The sequence below is a fragment of the Prionailurus bengalensis genome, chromosome X (assembly GCF_016509475.1).
Source record: "Prionailurus bengalensis isolate Pbe53 chromosome X, Fcat_Pben_1.1_paternal_pri, whole genome shotgun sequence".
Taxonomy (NCBI): Eukaryota; Metazoa; Chordata; class Mammalia; order Carnivora; family Felidae; genus Prionailurus; species Prionailurus bengalensis.
This window is the reverse complement of record NC_057361.1, coordinates 39009580-39028892: the sequence shown is the minus strand read 5'-3', so window position 1 is coordinate 39028892 and position 19313 is coordinate 39009580. Positions and strand designations below refer to the sequence as shown.

Sequence of the window (19313 nt, the reverse complement as noted above, 5' to 3'; positions counted from 1 at the left end):
ACCTATTAGTCAAGCGAGGAGTCTCCGTCCTAATACTTGTTTGGGCAAAGTCTGAATTGCTTCAAGTCGAAGGCAGGTTAAACCCTTTGCAAGAACGAGCGTTTTCAAGTTGACCGAGCATCTTCAGAGACCCACCCAGCGCTTTTCAGTTCCCAAGAGAACGTTAACGTGTAAAAGCAGAAAACCCACGGTGGCCGGATCAATGAAGCCATTTAGCAAATAAGCTAGCGCTGACTGTATAATGAAGAGAAATTGGAAGTCTCCCCCCACCCCCGACCCCCCACTCACCTGTTTCTACCAGGTTCTATAAACTACAAGTCTCCGTCCAAGGTCAGTTACAGTTCCTCACAACTAAGCGTTCCGAGACTAGAATGTGCCATCTTTGCATTTGTCCCTGGTGCCCAGTGGGATTTTTTTCCAAGGGGACTTCCGAGCCCGTTACGGGTCTGGTGCGGGGCCCAGGAACTCCGGGGTCAGCGCCGCTGCCCAAAAGCGACTGGTCACGGCTGAAAAATGTGGCCAGTGAAAAACTCCGTGGTGGCTCGGCAAGTGGAGAATTAATGACTGGCTGGAATCAGTGGGAGCCTTTACTTCTAAATACTCATTAGTTTAAGCAGTGAGGCCTGATGTTATGCAAGTCAGACAGGAAAAAGGGGGCAGCCCCGCCCCATTGTCTATTCTGAACAGAATATGCACATTTAACTCCAAGTGGTGAATGGTTGAAATACATCCAACCGACTCATTCATCTCCCGGCTTCCTGAGCACCGCTTTGCGTCTGTGTAAAGCTAACAATAGAGGAAATGCTTGCAGGGACCCCGCTATAATATTAAAATCCAGAGGGGCGGAGAGCTTGGTGAAAAAAGCACAAAATGCCGTCTCCTTTAGAAAAGTGCCACCAAAATCATCTTTGGTTCCTTTTTGTGCTCTGTCTCTACAAGAGCATCTGACTGAAATAGGAACTTGGTAAAATTACTTTTGCTTGCTTTTTGGGGGGTTCCCCCCCACCCCTGGCTACCACCGCTCTTCATTATTGCTGTGAAGCCACTCATTGAATACAGAACAGGAGCTGAAAAGCCATTTCAGACTGCTGCAGATATCCCCGTTTTTTTAACTGTGACCGGAGCACGGAGAGTGACAAGGGAAGTGGCAAGAAATGACAATTGCAGAGGGGGGACATCAGGACAAGAGTAGGGACCGCCTTGCATTTGTAATGCATGTTATAAAGAGTTTGAACTTCATCTTAAGGACATGAGAAGCTACTGAAAGATTTTTTTAACATTTTTTTTTAAGTTTATTTATTTTGAGAGAGAGAGAGAGAGCATGAGTGGGGAGGGGCAGAGAGAAGAGGGAGAGAGAGAATCCCAGGCAGGCTCCATGTTGTCAGCACAGAGCCAGGGCTTGATCTTAGGAACCTCAAGTTCATGACCTGGGCTGAGATCAAGGGTCAGGTGTTTAGCAGACTGAGCCACCCAGGTGCCCCAGAAGTTACTGACAGATTTTTTTTTTTAACGTTTATTTATTTTTGAGACAGAGAGCGTGAACGGGGGAGGGGCAGAGAGAGAGGGAGACACAGAATCTGAAACAGGCTCCAGGCTCTGAGCCGTCAGCACAGAGCCTGACGCGGGGCTCGAACTCACAGACTGTGAGATCGTGACCTGAGCCGAAGTCGGACGCTTAACCGACTGAGCCACCCAGGCGCCCTGTAGCTTTCTAATAAGTCCTTCTTGCATGGTAGTTTTGGGTATTCTAGATCTTTTGCATTTCCATATGAATTTTAGAATAAGCTTGTCAATCCTAAAATCCTGCTAGGTTTTTGACTGGGCTTGTACTGAACCTACAGATCAATTTGGCATCTTAATATATTGAGACTTCTAACCAATGACACAGTATATCATCCCATTTATTTAAGGCTTCAGTTTATCTCAGCAACATTTTATAGTTTTGGTGTATGGGTATTACACGGATTTGACAGGTTTCTCCCTATATTTCATGTTTGTTAATGCTAATGTAAATGGTAATTTTTTTTAAATTTTATTTTCTGATCATCGGTTGCTAAAAGATAGAAATATAACTGTTTTTTGTACATCGATCCTTGTATCTGTCAAACTTAATAAACACATGTCTCTGCCTTGTGGCTTTTTGTATAGGTATCATCAGATTTTTTTACATAGACATCCACACAGATAATTAGATTTTTCACACAGGTCTTAGTCTATGAATAAAGTCTTGCCTCTTCATTTGAAATCTGGATTCTTTTATTTCCCTTTTCTTATCTTATTGCACAGACTGGTACAGTGTTGAACAGGAAGTGTTACTGAATTTAAGGGGAAAGAATACAGCCTTTCACCATTAAGCATGATGTTAGCTGTAGGGTTTCGGTAGACACCCTTCATCGGGTATAGGAAGCTCCCTTCTATTTCGACTTTGCTGAGCGGTTTTATCAGGAACGGATATTGGATTTGGTCACATGCTTTCACTACATCTAGTGAGATGACTATATGATTTTTCTTTCAAAATTTTGTCAATATAGTAAATGACAATTAATTTTGTTTTTTTTTAAATATTTATTTATTTTTGAGTGAGAAAGAGCATGAGTGGGGAAGGAGCAGAGAGAGAGGGAGAGAGAGAATCCCAAGCAAGCTCCGCGATGTCAGCACAGAGCCCGACGTGGGGCTCAATCCCACAAACCGTAAGATCACGACCTGAGCTGACATCAAGACTCGGAGGCTTCACTGACTGAGCCACCCAGGTGCCCCTAAATGACAATTAATGTCTTTTTTTTTTTAATTTTTATTTATTTATTTTTTTTTTCAACGTTTATTTATCTTTGGGACAGAGAGAGACAGAGCATGAACGGGGGAGGGGCAGAGAGAGAGGGAGACACGGAATCGGAAACAGGCTCCAGGCTCTGAGCCGTCAGCCCAGAGCCCGACGCGGGGCTCGAACTCACGGACCGCGAGATCGTGACCTGGCTGAAGTCGGACGCTTAACCGACTGCGCCACCCAGGCGTCCCGACAATTAATGTCTTTTAAGATTAAATTCACAAAGCAGGAAATTAACCATCTTAAAATGTAAAATTCTGTGACATTTAGTACATTCGCCATATTGTACAACCACCACTTCTGTTTAGTTCCCAAACATTTCCTCACCCCCAGAGGAAACACCATACCCATAAAGCAGTCACTTCTGATTCCGGCCCCTGGGAATTACCAACCTGCTTTCTGTCTCACTTTACCTATTCTAAATATTTCATATAAATGCGATCATACAATATGTGACCCTTTGAGTCTGACTTCTTTCACTTAGCATAATGTTTCTGAAGTTCTTTCACTTAGCATGTTTTTGAAGTTCACCCATGAAACTCATGAAACTCGAACTCATGAAACCCGAGATCATGACCTGAGCTGAAACCAAGACTCAAAGGCTTAACTGACTGAGCCACCCAGGCGCCCCAGTTGGGTCTTGTTTTTTTTTATCCAATTTGGCAGTTACTGCCTTTTAATTGATGTATTTAGATTCCTTGCATTTAATGTAGTTATTGATAAGGTCAAATTTAAACGTATTGTCTTGCTATTTGTCTATGTTTTTGTTCCCTTCCCCCCCCCTTATTTTGGATTAATCAAAAATGTTTGATTCCATTTTATCTCATTGTCAGGGAGGAAAAACTTTCTTTTACTCTCTTGTGTTTAAGACTTGGAGGCCTTCAAATAAAAATGAGAAAGACAGATTAGTAAGAGAAAAAACAGACTTAATGATAGATTCACACAAAGAAACGTGACCCAAGTTGGTGGTTAGAATTTGGGGCTTATTTACCATTTAATAGCAGACGGGGAGGGACACAAGGACACTTCGGAGAGAACAAATGACTTTCTTGGAAGCGGGGGGGCAGGGAGAAAGAGCCCTTGTAGAAAAACAAATGACTTTTTGGAAAGATAAATAGGCCCTTAGGAGAATAGATAGGAGATATGATAGTTTGGTTACAATGTCTGTTTGGGTGTGGTGCTAACTTCGTTCCAGAAAGAGAAGATTAGAGTTGTTCCCTGGAAGGGGATTTATGACAATTGACTTCTTTGGAAGGTTTTGTTTTTAGGCAAATAAGGGATTTCAGGAACTCAAATGCCCTCAGCTCCAATGAATTTTTTATGCCACGGTGGCTTACTCTGGACCTCTTCACTATAACTCTTCAGTTTGTTATTTAATTGGTTGTTTCAGTGTTTATAGTATATATTTTTGACTTGGCACAATGTACCTTCCAGTAACGGTATAATACATATCATATCATATCGGACAGTATGAGAATCTTTTTTTTTTAATGCTTATTTATTTTTGAGAGACAGTGTGAGTGGGGGAGAGGCAGAGAGAGAGAGGGAAATACAGAACTCGAAGTGGGCTCCAGGCTCTGTGCGGTCAGCAGGGCTCGAACTCACGAACCATGAGATCATGACCTGAGCCCAAGTTGGATACTTAACTGACTGAGCTATCCAGGTGTCCCAAGAATCTTAAAAACAACAACAAATATATATATATAATTTATATATATATAATTTTTATATATATATAATTTTTATATATATATAATTTATATATATATATAATTTTTATATATATGTATGTATATACACTTTTATTTCACCCCAATTAAGCCCTGTGCTGTTATATACTTTACTTTTACAAATGTTATAAACTCCACACTATATTGCTATTTTTAACAGTCAATTATCTTTTAAAGAGATTTAACTAACAAGAAAGAAACCATAGATTTATACACACAGTTGCCATTTCCTGTGCTTTTCATTCCTTTGGGCAGATGATTATTTCCATCTGGTATCATTTTCTTCTGCGAGAAAGACTTCCTTTAACAGTTCTTGTAGTACAGGTCCACTGGTGATGAATTATTTTGCTTTTTAAAAAAATAAGTCTTAAAATGTCTCCCTTTTTGCCTTCATTTTTGAAAGATATTTTCACAGGGTATAAATGTCTAAGTTGAAGGTATTTTCTTGCTGTATTTGAATACATCATTCTGCTCACTTCTGTATTATGTTGTTTCACATGAGAAATGTGTCCATTTTCCCCCCTTTTTATGTAATGTGTCTGTTTTTCTTTGACTAATTTTTTTTTCTTCTTTTTTTAAAAAAAATTGTTTTTTAACATTTATTTATTTTTGAGACAGAGAGAGACAGAGCATGAACGGGGGAGGGGCAGAGAGAGAGGGAGACACAGAATCGGAAACAGGCTCCAGGCTCTGAGCTGTCAGCACAGAGCCCGACGCGGGGCTCGAACTCCCGGACCGCGAGATCATGACCTGAGGTGAAGTCGGACGCTTAACCGACTGAGCCACCCAGGCGCCCCTTCTTTGAGCAATTTTAACACTTTCTATTTACCACTGGTTTTAAGAAATTTGTTTATGATGAGACTTGAGTTAATTTCATTGAGCTTCTTGGATCTGTCGACTTTAGTTTCCATAAAATTTCAAAAAGTTTTGGCCATGTTTTCTTCAACCGTTCCCCTATCTCTTCTCCATTGGTGGCTCCCATTACATATATATTAACCTTCTTAAAGTCCCACAGCTCAGTGATGCTCTGTTCATCTTTTTCATTCTTTTTTTCCCCCTGGTATGGTTCATTTTGGATACTGGTTTTTGAAAGGTCTTCAAGTTCACTAATAATTTGTTTTTGCAATATCTAATTAACCATATCCATAATATTTTTCATCTCATGTATGGTAGATGATGTTGGATTTGGATTTGTTTATATCTTCCACATCTCTACTTAACATGTTTAATTTTTTCCTCTAGCTTCCTGTACTTAAGGACTGTAGTTATAATAATGGATTTCATGTCATTGTCTACTAATTCTATCATCTATGCAATTTCTATGTCACTTTCAATTGACTGATTTTTCTCCCCATTATGAATAATATCTTCCTGCTTGCTAATTTTTTATTAGATCTCAAATATTTTGGCTTTCAACTTGTGGGTGCTGAATATATATATATTTTTTTAATCCCTCAAAAAATTTTTTTTAAATTTTTTCTACATTTTATTTATTTTTGAAAGAGATAGGGAGACAGAGCACAAGTGGGAGAACAGAGAGAGAGGGAGACATAGAATCCAAAGCAGGCTCCAGGCTCTGAGCTGTCAGCACAGAGCCCGACGCAGGGCTGGAACTCATGAACCGTGAGATCATGACCTGAGCCGAAGTTGGATGCTTAACTGACTGAGCCACCCAGGCGCCCCAGTCTCTCAAAGATTTTAATGTTCAGTCTTCATAAACAAAAAGAAGTTTCCATCCAGTTCTTTTATGTAGAGCAAACTATACTAGTTTAAAAAAATGTGCATTCTTCAGCTTTCTCCTACACTTTTTTTGCCTATCTTTCAAAACTGAACACTGAGTATTTTTAACATAATGTGATGTCATATGTACATTTTAGTTGCACATTTTAGTAATAAATCCATATTTTGGTAACTCATAGTGTATTTATAAGATGAAAAGCTTTCAATCAAAATATGCTTTTCACTGGAAGAATAAATAAAACAAACGGATCTGCACAAAGTAAAAATTATTTGCCCTTCTTCCCGCAGAGCTGTTCATCTTCTGAGTTCAGATTTTAAAAGTATTTAAAAATTTTTTTGTCGTCGTTCATTTATTTTTGAGAGAGAGAGGGTGCAAGCTGGGGAGGGGGCAGAGTGAGAGGGAGACAGAGAATCCAAAGCAGGCTCCAGGCTCCGAGCTGTCAACACAGAGCCCAGTGCGGGGCTCCAACCCCACCGACCGTGAGATCATGACCTGAGCCAAAGTTGGATACTTAACCGACTGAGCCATTCAGCCGTCCCAAAGTATTTTTTTTTTAATTTTTTTTCAACGTTTTTTATTTATTTTTGGGACAGAGACAGAGCATGAACGGGGGAGGGGCAGAGAGAGAGAGGGAGACACAGAATCGGAAACAGGCTCCAGGCTCTGAGCCATCAGCCCAGAGCCCGACGCGGGGCTCGAACTCACGGACCGCGAGATCGTGACCTGGCTGAAGTCGGACGCTTAACCGACTGCACCACCCAGGCGCCCCCCAAAAGTATTTTTAATTGAGATGATGATGTTGACTTTTGTCTCGCACTCCACATCGTCTTCAGCTAAGCTCTGAGCACTTACAATTCTCTAATTGTCGGAAGCTTGGTCAGAAGCATCTGGGACACTGTGTGGTTTGCCATAGCACTTACAGTAGCTGCTGTGGCTGTCCACACACAGCGAGTGCATTTGTCAGATGATCTCTACCCTTCTCGTATTCATCTCGGGTTAGCGACCGTTCACCAAGTTGTATTTCTTCAAGGAAGAATCTTTCTGAACAACTGCAGCATCGTTAAGGTCCGGTGACCGGGAAAGTCCAACTCTCCCTTTGGCAACCTTTTGTTTCTTTCTTTGTTCTTGAAGCCTGTTCTTAAGTTGGGGCCACTCTGTCTCTGGCAGTTGACGTATATATAGTACTCCGTGAAAAGAGCCCCAGAGACCCCTGCAGCGATGGTGATGTTCTGGCTCGCCATCTTCTCTCGAATGAGGAGCAAGGGTGAATCTGGTGACATCGGGATCCTGGTGAAGAAGCAGGTAGCTGCGAACTCTCAGAGTGGACCACCCCACTCCCGCCTCCCACTGGACCCTTGCTTGCCACAAGGGATGCAGGAAAACCTATATTTGTGATCTTATCAACATTCTTGAGCTTTGTTTGGAGGTTGATTAAGTTATTGGGAAACATTTTTTTATCCTCTCGAGTAATACCTTTAAGCTTTGTTAGGACCAAAGCAACCTTTGATGTAGGGCTAATTATGTCACGATACTGAGGCAAAACCACTCTGAGTACTCGACTCAGTTCCCCATCAACAAAGCTTTCTACTCTGAGTGGTGAGAACAAGAATGTGATAGGTAGAATTCTAAGATGACCCCTAATCACCCACACCTTTATATAATCCCCTCCTCACTGAGTATGGATAAGAACTGTGAATGTGGAGGGGTAGTCACTCCCATGATCAAGTTATGTTATACTGCACAATTGATACCAAAAAAGGCTGATTACCCTGGGTGAGTCTGGCCTAATCGGACGAGCCCTGAAAAAGGACTAGGTTCTTGCTGACAAAAGAAATTTGATGCAGGGGGTACCTGGGTGGCTCAGTCAGTTAAGCATCTGACTCTTGATTTTGGCTCAGGTCATGATCTCACAGTTCACGAGATCGAACCCTGAGTTGGGTTCTGTGCTGACAGCACGGAGCCTGCTTGGGATTCTCTCTCTCTCTCTCTCTCTGCCCTCCCCTACTCGTGCTCGCTCTTGTCCTCTCAAAATAAATAAATAAACATAAAAATGAAAACGTAACTTTGATGCACAAGAGGGATTCAACATGAAGGAAATTCTCCCTTGTGGGTTTTGTTTTAAAATTTTTTTTTCTTTCAACGTTTTATTTATTTTTGGGACAGAGAGAGACAGAGCATGAACGGGCGAGGGGCAGAGAGAGAGGGAGACACAGAATCGGAAACAGGCTCCAGGCTCCGAGCCGTCAGCCCAGAGCCCCACGCGGGGCTCGAACTCACGGACCGCGAGATCGTGACCTGGCTGAAGTCGGACGCTTACCCGACTGCGCCACCCAGGCGCCCCCTCCTTGTGGGTTTTGAAATGGAAAAGGCCACATGGTAAAGACCTGGAATTAGCCGCTAAGATGAGGAGAGCAGCCAGGACTGACAGCCAGTGAAAAAATGAACGATGACCTATCCTAACCAGTGAAACATCCTAACAACTGCAAGGATCTAAATTCTGGCAACAACAAATGAGCTTGGAAGTGCGTTCAGCCTGAGTCTCCAGAAAGCAACCCAGCCCATCCAACCTCCCGGCATCAGCCTGTGGCACCGTGAGCAAGGACCCAGGTAGTCCACCTTCAGACTTCAGGCTTGAAGGACTGTGAACTTGTCAATGGGTTTTATTTTAAGCCACTATGTATGTGGTAATCTGGGACACGGCAGTTGACAGTTGCTACAAGGAACCATCCTTGGCCTTGTGTGGCCTCTGGGAATTTTTTTTTCATGTTACTCTTTTGGTTTATTCGTTTTCTGGCCTCAAGCATTTCTCTCACGTGCATACACTGATCCATACTCAGTGGAAGACTGAAGCGGAACCTCCTATACATCTTTGGAGTTCTATTTTGTGGTTTTCTCCTTTCTAACTCTCTGCCTTGAGAACTCTAGTCTCCTTGACCTCTCTGAACACCAAGCTCTGTCTGCTTCACTCAAGCAGGCTGCTACGCCCTGCCTGAAATCCTTCTTGTGTTTTGAAACTCTCCAGGCTGTAAACCGGGAAATCATAGAATTCCTCACGCTTGTTTTCTTTGCTTTTCTTGTTTCTTTTGTGAATATTTATTTGAGAAAGAAAGCATGATCAGGGGAGAGGGAGAGAGAGAGAAAGAATCCCAAGGAGGCTCGACCTCACAAACAGTGACATCATGACCTGAGCCAAAATCGAGTCGGAAGCTTAACTGACGGAGCCCCCCAGGCGCCCCTCATTTGTTTTCTATCTCTCCGAGATCACCGCCCTTTGTTGGTTGTCTAGTGTCTTTAAAACTATAGCTTCACATATTTTATCTGTTTTTTATTTTGTTGTTCCAAGGCAAAAGTAGAAGATGTCACTTGTTTAGTACCGTTATAGAGTTCTATAATTTCTAGTTAGTAGTGTTCTAATTTGTTTTTTTTTTTTTTAAATGTTTTTTAGGGGCGCCTGGGTGGCGCAGTCGGTTAAGCGTCCGACTTCAGCCAGGTCACGATCTCGCGGTCCGTGAGTTCGAGCCCCGCGTCGGGCTCTGGGCTGATGGCTCGGAGCCTGGAGCCTGTTTCCGATTCTGTGTCTCCCTCTCTCTCTGCCCCTCGCCCGTTCATGCTCTGTCTCTCTCTGTCCCAAAAATAAATAAACGTTGAAAAAAAATATTTATAAAAAAATGTTTTTTAATGATTATTTATTTTTGAGAGAGAGAGAGAGAGAGAAAGAGACAGAGGGTGAGTGACGAAGGGCAGAGAGAGAGGGAGACACAGAACCTGAAGCAGGCTCCAGGCTCCGAGCCATCAGCACAGAGCCCGACGTGGGGCTCGAACTCACGGACCGCGAGATCGTGACCTGGCTGAAGCCGGACGCTTAACCGACTGCGCCACCCAGGTGCCCCCTAATTTCTGCTTTAAAATTCAGCACCTTGTGGGGGTGGTTTTTTTAATTTGACTTTTAAGAATTCACCATTTGCCTCAACCTTTCAGAGGTATCGTGGGTACTATTATTGATTTCACATTAGTTGTACTGTCTTAGTCTGGCTTCACCTAAGAGCAGATTCTAAGATTAAGGCTTGTGGGCAGGTAATTTACCTAGAAATATTTCTGAAAGCAGATGTACATAAAAAGGAAGTGGAACTGAGAAGGAGGAAAAGAACCAATCCAAGTACAAACAGAGCTGGCCACCACTGTAGAAAAATCGGTGTCGAATGCAACTGGGATCTTTTGTAAAGTGTGAAGGAAATGAGTCTCAGAACTGTCTGTTCAGGAACCAAAGGGAAAATCATTTATCCATTGTCTCCTGTTGTCCAGTGGTCAAGAGTGGCCCTACGAGTATTAAACTGCCTCACATTTTCTGGCTGTCCATGGGTGAATGCACAGAGAGTTCCTACTGATTGAGTCAGAAAAGCCTCAGGGAAGAAAATGGAACATGTAGAACACTAACAATATAATCTATTACTAGTTTTTAACAGTCTTAAATTGATACGCATGCAATTTGTAGCAGCCTCAAGCTGTAAGAACACTAAGGACCCCTAGGAAGTGATAAGACGGAGCCACTGAAGGTAATGCACCCAAATCAGCAACAATATTCTTGGCATGATATTTTTCCAGCTCTATGGAATGTGTAATTGACATATAACGTTGTAGAAGTTTAAGGTGTTAGTTTGATACATTTATATATTGCAAAATAATTACCACCGTAGCGTTAGCTAACACCTCCATCACATCACATCATGACCATCTCTTTTGTATAGTTAGAACATTTAAGATATACTCCCTTTGCAACTTTCAAGTATATGATATGCTATTGTTAACTGTAATCACCAGGCTGTACTTTAGATCCTTAGAACTTATTCATCTTATAACTGTAAGTTTGTATCATTTGACCAACATGTCCCCATTTCTCCCACCCCCCTAACTCCTGTTAATCGCTACTCTGTTTCTATGAGTTGATCTTTTAAAAACTTCCACGTATAAATGAGATCATACAGTGTCTTTCTCCGTTTGACTTATTTCACTTAGCATAGTGCCCTCAAGTTTTATCCATATTGTCATAAATGGCAGGATTTCCTTCTTTCTCATGGCAAAGGATAATCTATCTATCTATCTAGATATTGATATAGATATAGATATAGATGGATATATATGGATATATATATCTGTGTGTGTATATATATCCTCATATACATATATGGATATATCCATATATATATTATAAGTATATATATATATACTAATATTATATATATGGATATATCTATATACCTATATCTATCTATTTATCTATCTATGGATATATATATAGATAGATAGATAGGTATATATCCATTCATCCACTGATGGACACACTGAGGTTATTTCTATGTCTCAGCTGTTGTGAATAATGCTGTAATGAACATAGGAGTGCAGATATATCTTTGAGATCCTGCTTTCATTTTAGAGTAATAATTTTTTAAGTGTATTTATTTTGAGAGAGAGAGAGCAAGCATGGGAGGGGCAGAAAGGGAGGGAGAGAGAATCCCAAGAAAGCTCTGTGCTCTCTCTCAACACAGAGCCTGACACAGGGCTCAATATCACGGACTGTGAGATTACGAGCTGAGCTGAAATCAGGAGTCAGATGGTTAACCAACTGAGCCACCCAGGTGCCCCAGAGTAATAATTTTTAAAATCATTATTCTTAGAGTTCTGTTTCTGGCAAAGATGTAGTAAAAGGGTCCAGAGTTATCCTTCCTGACTACAACAACTAAAAAACAGGCAAAATATATGAAACAATGCTTTTCAAGACACTGGATTTTAGGCAATGGAAGAAGCATGGTATGTGACAGAAAACAAAGGTAATGAACCCCCTATTGCCCTAAGATTACTGCCTTGAGAAAGTTCCTGGCCTATGGCACAGGAAGAGGGAAACCAAGTAGCATATGGTGGGCATCCTGACTAGAGGAGATGGGGCTAAGAGTCCAGGAATACCAATGGAGGTAGAGTTCACAGGACAGATTATTTGAAGGAAGAGAACTATACAGATTTAGAACTTCAAAGATCTTCAGAATACCCCTTGAGTATTCAGCTGAGGACTGAGCCATGCATATGGACAAGGAAACTACCCACGACTGGGGAAAAATCATTTGAAAGGATTAGAGGAAATGGTACCTATTGTACACACATGGCTGGTAATAGTACCTGTGTTCAACAACCTGACTGCGAGGTCTCACACTTCATGGAATGATGTATTCAGAAGGTTCCTGCCTCAGTAATGAGGAATAATTAACTCAAGATTAAACGTGATTCCTATCTCACCTAACAATTTTTGTAAGCAAGACCTAAAAGAATCCAACTGTTTCCAAGCAATTTAGCTATGTCCCAGAAAAAAGCTTAAGAATATTTATAGGAATACATAAATATCCAGCACCCAAAAAGGGAAAATTCACAAGGTCTTGCATCCAATAAAAAACTAGCAGGCATGCAAAGAAAAGGAAACTTCAACTCACATTGAAGGAACAAAGAAATTAATAGAAACTGATGCAGACTGACATAGATGTTATAATTAGCAGACAAGGACAATCAAAGTTATTATAACTATTTTCCATATGATCAAAAAGTTGAGAGACATGGAAGATGAAACTCAAACTTCCATTGATAAAAACTACAGTGTGTGAGGTGAAATGAAAAATATAATGAATAGGATTAATTAGATCTTCTGCAGATTAGACTTTGCAGAAGAAAAGATTAGTGAACTTGAAGAAAGAGCAATAGAATTTATCCAAAATGAAATACAGAGAATAAAAATATTGGGAACAAAGTTAACGGGATGTCAGTGAGCTGTGGAACAACTTACAGCACTCTAATGTGCAATTATAATAGCAGATAGAGAAATAATGGCCTAAAGAATTCCAGGAACACCTGGATGGCTCAGTTGGTTAAGCATCTGACTCTTGACTTTGGCTCAGGTCATGATCTCATGGTTTGTGAGTTCAAGCCCCGCACTGGGCTCTGTGCTGACACTATGGAACCTGCTTTGGATTCTCTCTCTCTCCCTCTGTCTTTGCCCCTCCCCACCATGTGCTGGTGCTCTCTCTCTCTCAAAAATAATAAATAAACTTAAAAAAATAAAGAATTCCAAATTTTATGAAGATAAATAACATATGGATGTAAGAGTCTTAAAAAGAAACCCTAAGGGGTACCTGGGTGGCTCAGTTGGTTAAGCATCCAACTTTGGCTAGGGTCATGATCTCACGGTTCATGAGATCGAGCCTTGCATCAGGGTCTTTGCTGACAGCTCAGAGCCTAGAGCCTGCTTTAGATTCTGTGTCTGCCTCTCTCTCTGCCTTTCCCCTGCTCATGCTCTGTCTCTCTCTCTCAAAAATAAATAAACATTAAAAAAATTTAAAAATCTAGAGAGTTTAAAAAGTTAAAATAAAATAATTAAAAGAAAAAGAAAAGAAAAAGAAACACTAAGTACAATAAACATGAAGCAAACTCTACCAAGGAATACCATAAATGTCTCAAAACCAGATATAGAGTGAAAATCTTAAAAGAAGCCACAGAAAAGTGACACATTTTGCACAGAGGAACAATATAAGGATTTTAGCAGATTTTTCATCGGAAACCATGCAAGCAAGAACCTAATGGACCAATATCTTTATTTTTATACTTACACAAATGTTTATAGCAGCATTATTCACAATAGCCAAGAAATGAACACAACCCAAATATCCATTAACAGGTGAATGGATAAACAAATTGTAGTGTAAACATAGAGTGGAATATTATCCAGTCATAGGATGAGGTACCGACACATGCTCCAATGTGAATGAACCTCAAAAACATTATGCTAAGTGAAAGAAGGCCAATGGAAAAGGTCACATGTGCGATGTCATTTATGTGAAATATCTAGAATAGATAAATCTATAGAGGCAGAAAGCAGAGTAGACTGGAGGGAGGGAGGAATGGGAAGTTGTTGCTCGTTGGATACACGGTTTTCTTTTGGGATGACAAAACTGTTCTGGAACTAGGTAGCAGTGGTAGTTGTACAACAATACGAATGTGCTAAATGCCACAGACTTTTGCACTTTGAAATGATTAATAGTATGTTAGGTGAATTTCACCTCAGTAAAGATATATCAGTTGACCATGGACTAGAAAACTCAATATCATGAAGGTGTGAGCTCTCCCCAGTTGATACACGGATTTAATGCAATTCCTATCAACATTTCCGCAAGACTTTTTGTAGCGATAGGCAAGATTATTCTAAAGTTTGTATGGAATTGGAAAGGAACTAGGGTAGCTGTAACAATTTTGAAAAAGAACAAAGTGGGAAGAATCAATCTAGCTGATTTAAATATGCAATATATAGCTAACGTTATCAAGAATGTTTGGCATTGGTGGAATGATAGACACAGGTCAATGGAAGAGAATAGAGAATCCCAAAATAGACCCATTTAATTGTAACCAACAGATTTTCGACAAAGGTGCTGACGCAATTCAATGGAGGAAGGATAGCCTTTCAACAAACGGTGCTGAAGTAATTGAACATCCATAGGCAGAAACACACACACACACACACACACTTCAAAAAAAGCTTTGACTTCAACTTCACACTTTAGACAAATATCACCCCGAAATGGACCATGGACTTAAATGTAAAATATGAAGCCTTAAAACTTTTAGAAAAAAAAAATAGGAGAAAATATTCAGGATAAAGGGGTAAGGGGTGAGTGAAGAGTTTTTCAACTTGACACCAAAAATGTGATCCATTAAAAAAACAAAGATAAACTGGACATCATCAAATTTAAACATTTGCTCTGCAAAGGAGTCTGTTAAGAGGAAGGGAAGACACACTACAGACCAAGAGAATATCTTTGCAAACCATATAGCCAACGAAGTACTAGCACCTAGAATATATAAAGAAATCACATCAGTAAACAACCAAACAATCCACAACAAAATGGACAAGAGACAGGAAGAGATTTTACCAATGAGATTATAAAGATGAAAAATAAGCACAAGAATAGACATTTAACATCATTTAGCCATTGGGGAAACGCAAGCAAAGTCACAATGCACTATCTGTCAGAGTGTCTAAAAAGAAGTAGTGATGGGGCGCCTGGGGGGCTCAGTCGGTTAAGCGTCCGACTTCGGCTCAGGTCATGATCTCGCGGTCTGTGAGTTCGAGCCCCGCATCGGGCTCTGTGCTGACAGCTGGGAGCCTGGAGCCTGCTTCGGATTCTGGGTCTCTGGCTCTCTCCGCCCCTCCCCCACTCACACTCTGTCTCTCCCCCTAAAAAATAAAATAAACATTAAAAAAAAAAAAAGAAATAGCAACAACAACAAATAACTGGCTGGATTGGAGAAGCTGGAACCCTCATACATTGCTGGAGGAATATAAAATGGTACAGCCACTCTGTAAAACAGCTTGTCAGTTTCTTAAAAACGTGTAACTACCATATGACCCAGATATTTCACTCCTGAGCATTTATTCCAGAGAAATGAAAACATATGTTCACACATAAAACCTATATACAGATATGTATAGCAGCTTTCTTCATAATAGCCCCAAACTGGAAACAACGTACTGTCCTTCAATGAGCTAATGGTTACACAAACTGCAATACCTCAGTACTGTGGACTGCTACCCAGCAATAAAAATCAATGAACTGTTTTTATTTTATTTATTTTAAATGTTTCTTTTTGAGAGAGAGAACCAGCCGGGGAGGGGCAGAGAGAGAGGGGGACAGAGGATCCGAAGCGGGCTTCAGGCTGACAACAGAGCCCAACGTGGGGCTCGAACCGATGAACCACGAGATCAAGACCTGAGCCGAAGCCAGACGCTTAACCAACTGAGCCACCCAGGCTCCCCTCAATTTGAAAACTTTTTTAAAGGGAAGGCAAAATAAAGACTTCTTCAGATATAGAAAATATGAAAACGTCCACCGTGAGCAGTTTCTGGATTCGGTGCCATTCCAATGACAACGTGAACAGACGTTTTACACTTGATCTTAGCCAAAAGGCTGAGAAGCCATGAGCTGACGTTTTTGTAGAAATTGACAAACTGATTCTAAAATTCCTATGAAATGCTAACATAGTTCTTATTTTTTTTTTTCAACGTTTATTTATTTTTGGGACAGAGAGAGACAGAGCATGAATGGGGGAGGGGCAGAGAGAGAGGGAGACACAGAATCGGAAGCAGGCTCCAGGCTCCGAGCCATCAGCCCAGAGCCCGACGCGGGGCTCGAACTCACGGACCGCGAGATCGTGACCTGAGCTGAAGTCGAACGCTCAACTGACTGAGCCACCCAGGCGCCCCACTAACGTAGTTCTTTAGGCGAAAAGAAAATGGTTTCACTGGAGAATTGTACAACACTTAATAAAGAAATAATACTGGGTTCTACATAGACTCTTCCAGAAAATTGAGGAGAAGGAAATACTTCACAACTGGTTCGAAGAGTTGAGCATTACTCTGATATAAAAACCAGAAAAAGATACTTAAATTTTTAAAAAATGTTTATTTAGTTTTGAGAGAGAGAGAGAGAGAGAGAGAGAAATAGAGGAGAGGGAGAGACAGAGAGAGAGAGAGGGAGACACAGTATCTGAAGCAGGCTCCAAGCCCCAAGCTCTCAGCATAGAGCCCCATGTGGGGCTCGAACCCATGACCCACGAGATCATGACCTGAGCCGAAGTCGGACACTTAATTGACTGAGTTACCCAGGCGCCCCTTTAACTTTTTTAATGTTCATTTATTTTTGAGAGAGAGAGAGAGAGCACAAGCAGGGGAGCAGCAGAGAGGCAGAGAGATGTTCCCGAGCCGGCTCCACACTGTCAGCGCAGAACCCGACACCCCCAAACCATAAAAAGATACTTAAAGGAAAAGAAACTACATATCAATATCCCTCATGAAGGGTGCCTGGCGGCTTAGTCGGTTAAGCGTCCGACTTGGGCTCAGGTCATGACCTCACGGTTCGTGGGTTCAAACCCGGCGTCGGGCTCTGTGCTGACAGCTCGGAGCCTGGAGCCTGCTTCGGATTCTGTGTCTCCTTCTCTCTCTGCCCCTCCCCTGCTCGCTCGCTCTCTCTCTCTCTCAAAAATAAACAGTTATCTTTTTTTTAAAGAATGAGCTATTGATACATACATCAACATGGATGAATCTCAAACTAAATATGCCGAGCGAAAAAAAGGCACATATAAAAGCGTCTCTACTACAGGATCCCATTTCCACAAAATTCTAAGGAACACAAATTTATCTACAGCGAAAGAAAGTAAATTAATGCTGTTTCTTCTATATCAATGACACTTGATAAAGCTGTAAAAACAACAACGACAGCAACCTACAGAACATATAGAATATGAGCAAAACCAATTCCCTGGATCTCTGGACACAAACTGTGTGCTCAACAACGGCCCAGAGTTAGCACAGACCCCACCACGGTAAGGGCTCAGTCCCATGAGACTGGCCTCACTTCAGACACCAGTCACAGGTCTTGTGCCTCCTATACTTTTCAGACCAACCAGCTATGCATCCGCATGTCCCGTGATCCCCTCTTCAGGTTTAAGAATTTGTTAGAAGGGCTCACTGAACGCAGGAATACACTTGACTCACCTTTTTCAGTTTATTGTAAAGGATGTTATGAAGTACACAAACGAACAGCCCGATAAAGAGGAACAAAGGGTGAGGTCCAGAAGGGTCCCACACACAGTAGTTTCTTTTTTTCTTCTTTTTCTTATTAAAAAAATTTTTTTGCGGGGAGGGCACCTGGGTGGCTCAGTCGGTTGAGTGTCCGACTTCGGTTCAGGTCACGGTCTCACGTTTGTGAGTTCGAGCCCGGCGTCGGGCTCTGTGCTGAGAGCTTGGAGCCTGGAGCCTGCTTTGGATTCTGTGTCTCTCTCTCTCTCTCTCTCTGCCCCTCACCTGCTTGTGTTTATTTTTGTGATAGAGAGAAAGAGAGAGAAAGAGACAGAGCATGAGCTGGGGAGGGGCAGAGAGAGGGGAGACACAGAATCTGAAGCAGGCTCCAGGCTCTGAGGTGTCAGCACAGAGCCCGGCGTGGGACTTGAACCCATAAACCACGAGATCATGACCTGAGCTGAAGTCAGACACTTAACCAACTGAGCCACCCAGGCGCCCCATCAGTTTCTGTTTCCATAGAATTGGGAGCCATGATACTTTTGACAAATGGATGTGTTGGCCACTTTGGAAGCTCTCTGAACCCTGTCTTTTAGGGGGTTTTATGAAGGTTTCATCACATAGGCATCATCAATTGTTAACTCAATCTCTGGCCACCCACCCTACCTTCGGGAGTTTGGGGCTGCAACTGAAAGTTCTAGGTTTCTTTTTTTTTTTTTAATGTTTATTTATTTTTGAAAGAGAGCGAGCAAGAGTGGGACAGACAGAGAGGGGGACAGAGGATCCGAAGAAGGCTCTGCGCTGACAGCAGAGGACCCGATGCGGGGCTCAAACCCACAAACCGTGAGATCATGACCTGAGCCGAAGTCAGACGCTTAACTGAGTGAGCCACCCAGTGCCCCAAAAGTTCTAGGTTTCTAATCAAGGCTGAATCTTTCTGGTGACCAGCCCCCTTCCTGAAGCTATGAATTTACCTCTTGTGGTATAAAAAGAAGTGTGTATACATTAATAAAATAAGTATTTGTATGAACAAAGTAGAAAAAGACCCAAATCCCCCAAAGCCTAGAGGAAGAAAACCGTGAGTTTAAAATCAGAAATAAATCAGACAGCAATCAATAAAATTTTGCAATAAAATCCGTAAGTCCTAAAAAAAATCTTACAATATGTACAAATTACATATATTGTAATTATAGTAATAAAATAATCTGTAATGAAATGGAGAGTCATATTTGCAAGAAAGGATATAAGCAGGAGCTTTATAAAATTATAGCAGAGGGGTGCCTGGGTGGCTCCGTCGGTTGAGCATCCAACTCTTAATTTCAGCTGAGGCCATGACCCCAGGGTCGTGGGTTCAAGCCCGGCAGCAGGTTCCACACTGACAATGTGGAGCCTGCTTGGGATTCTCTCTCTCTC

The 19313-nt window shown here is 41.6% G+C and overlaps 1 pseudogene; it reads right to left on the bottom strand.

The window, feature by feature from the left end:
* Window positions 1-438: 438 nt before the first annotated feature.
* LOC122477050 lies at window positions 439-7536 on the bottom strand (annotated as a pseudogene).
* Window positions 7537-19313: the final 11777 nt, after the last annotated feature.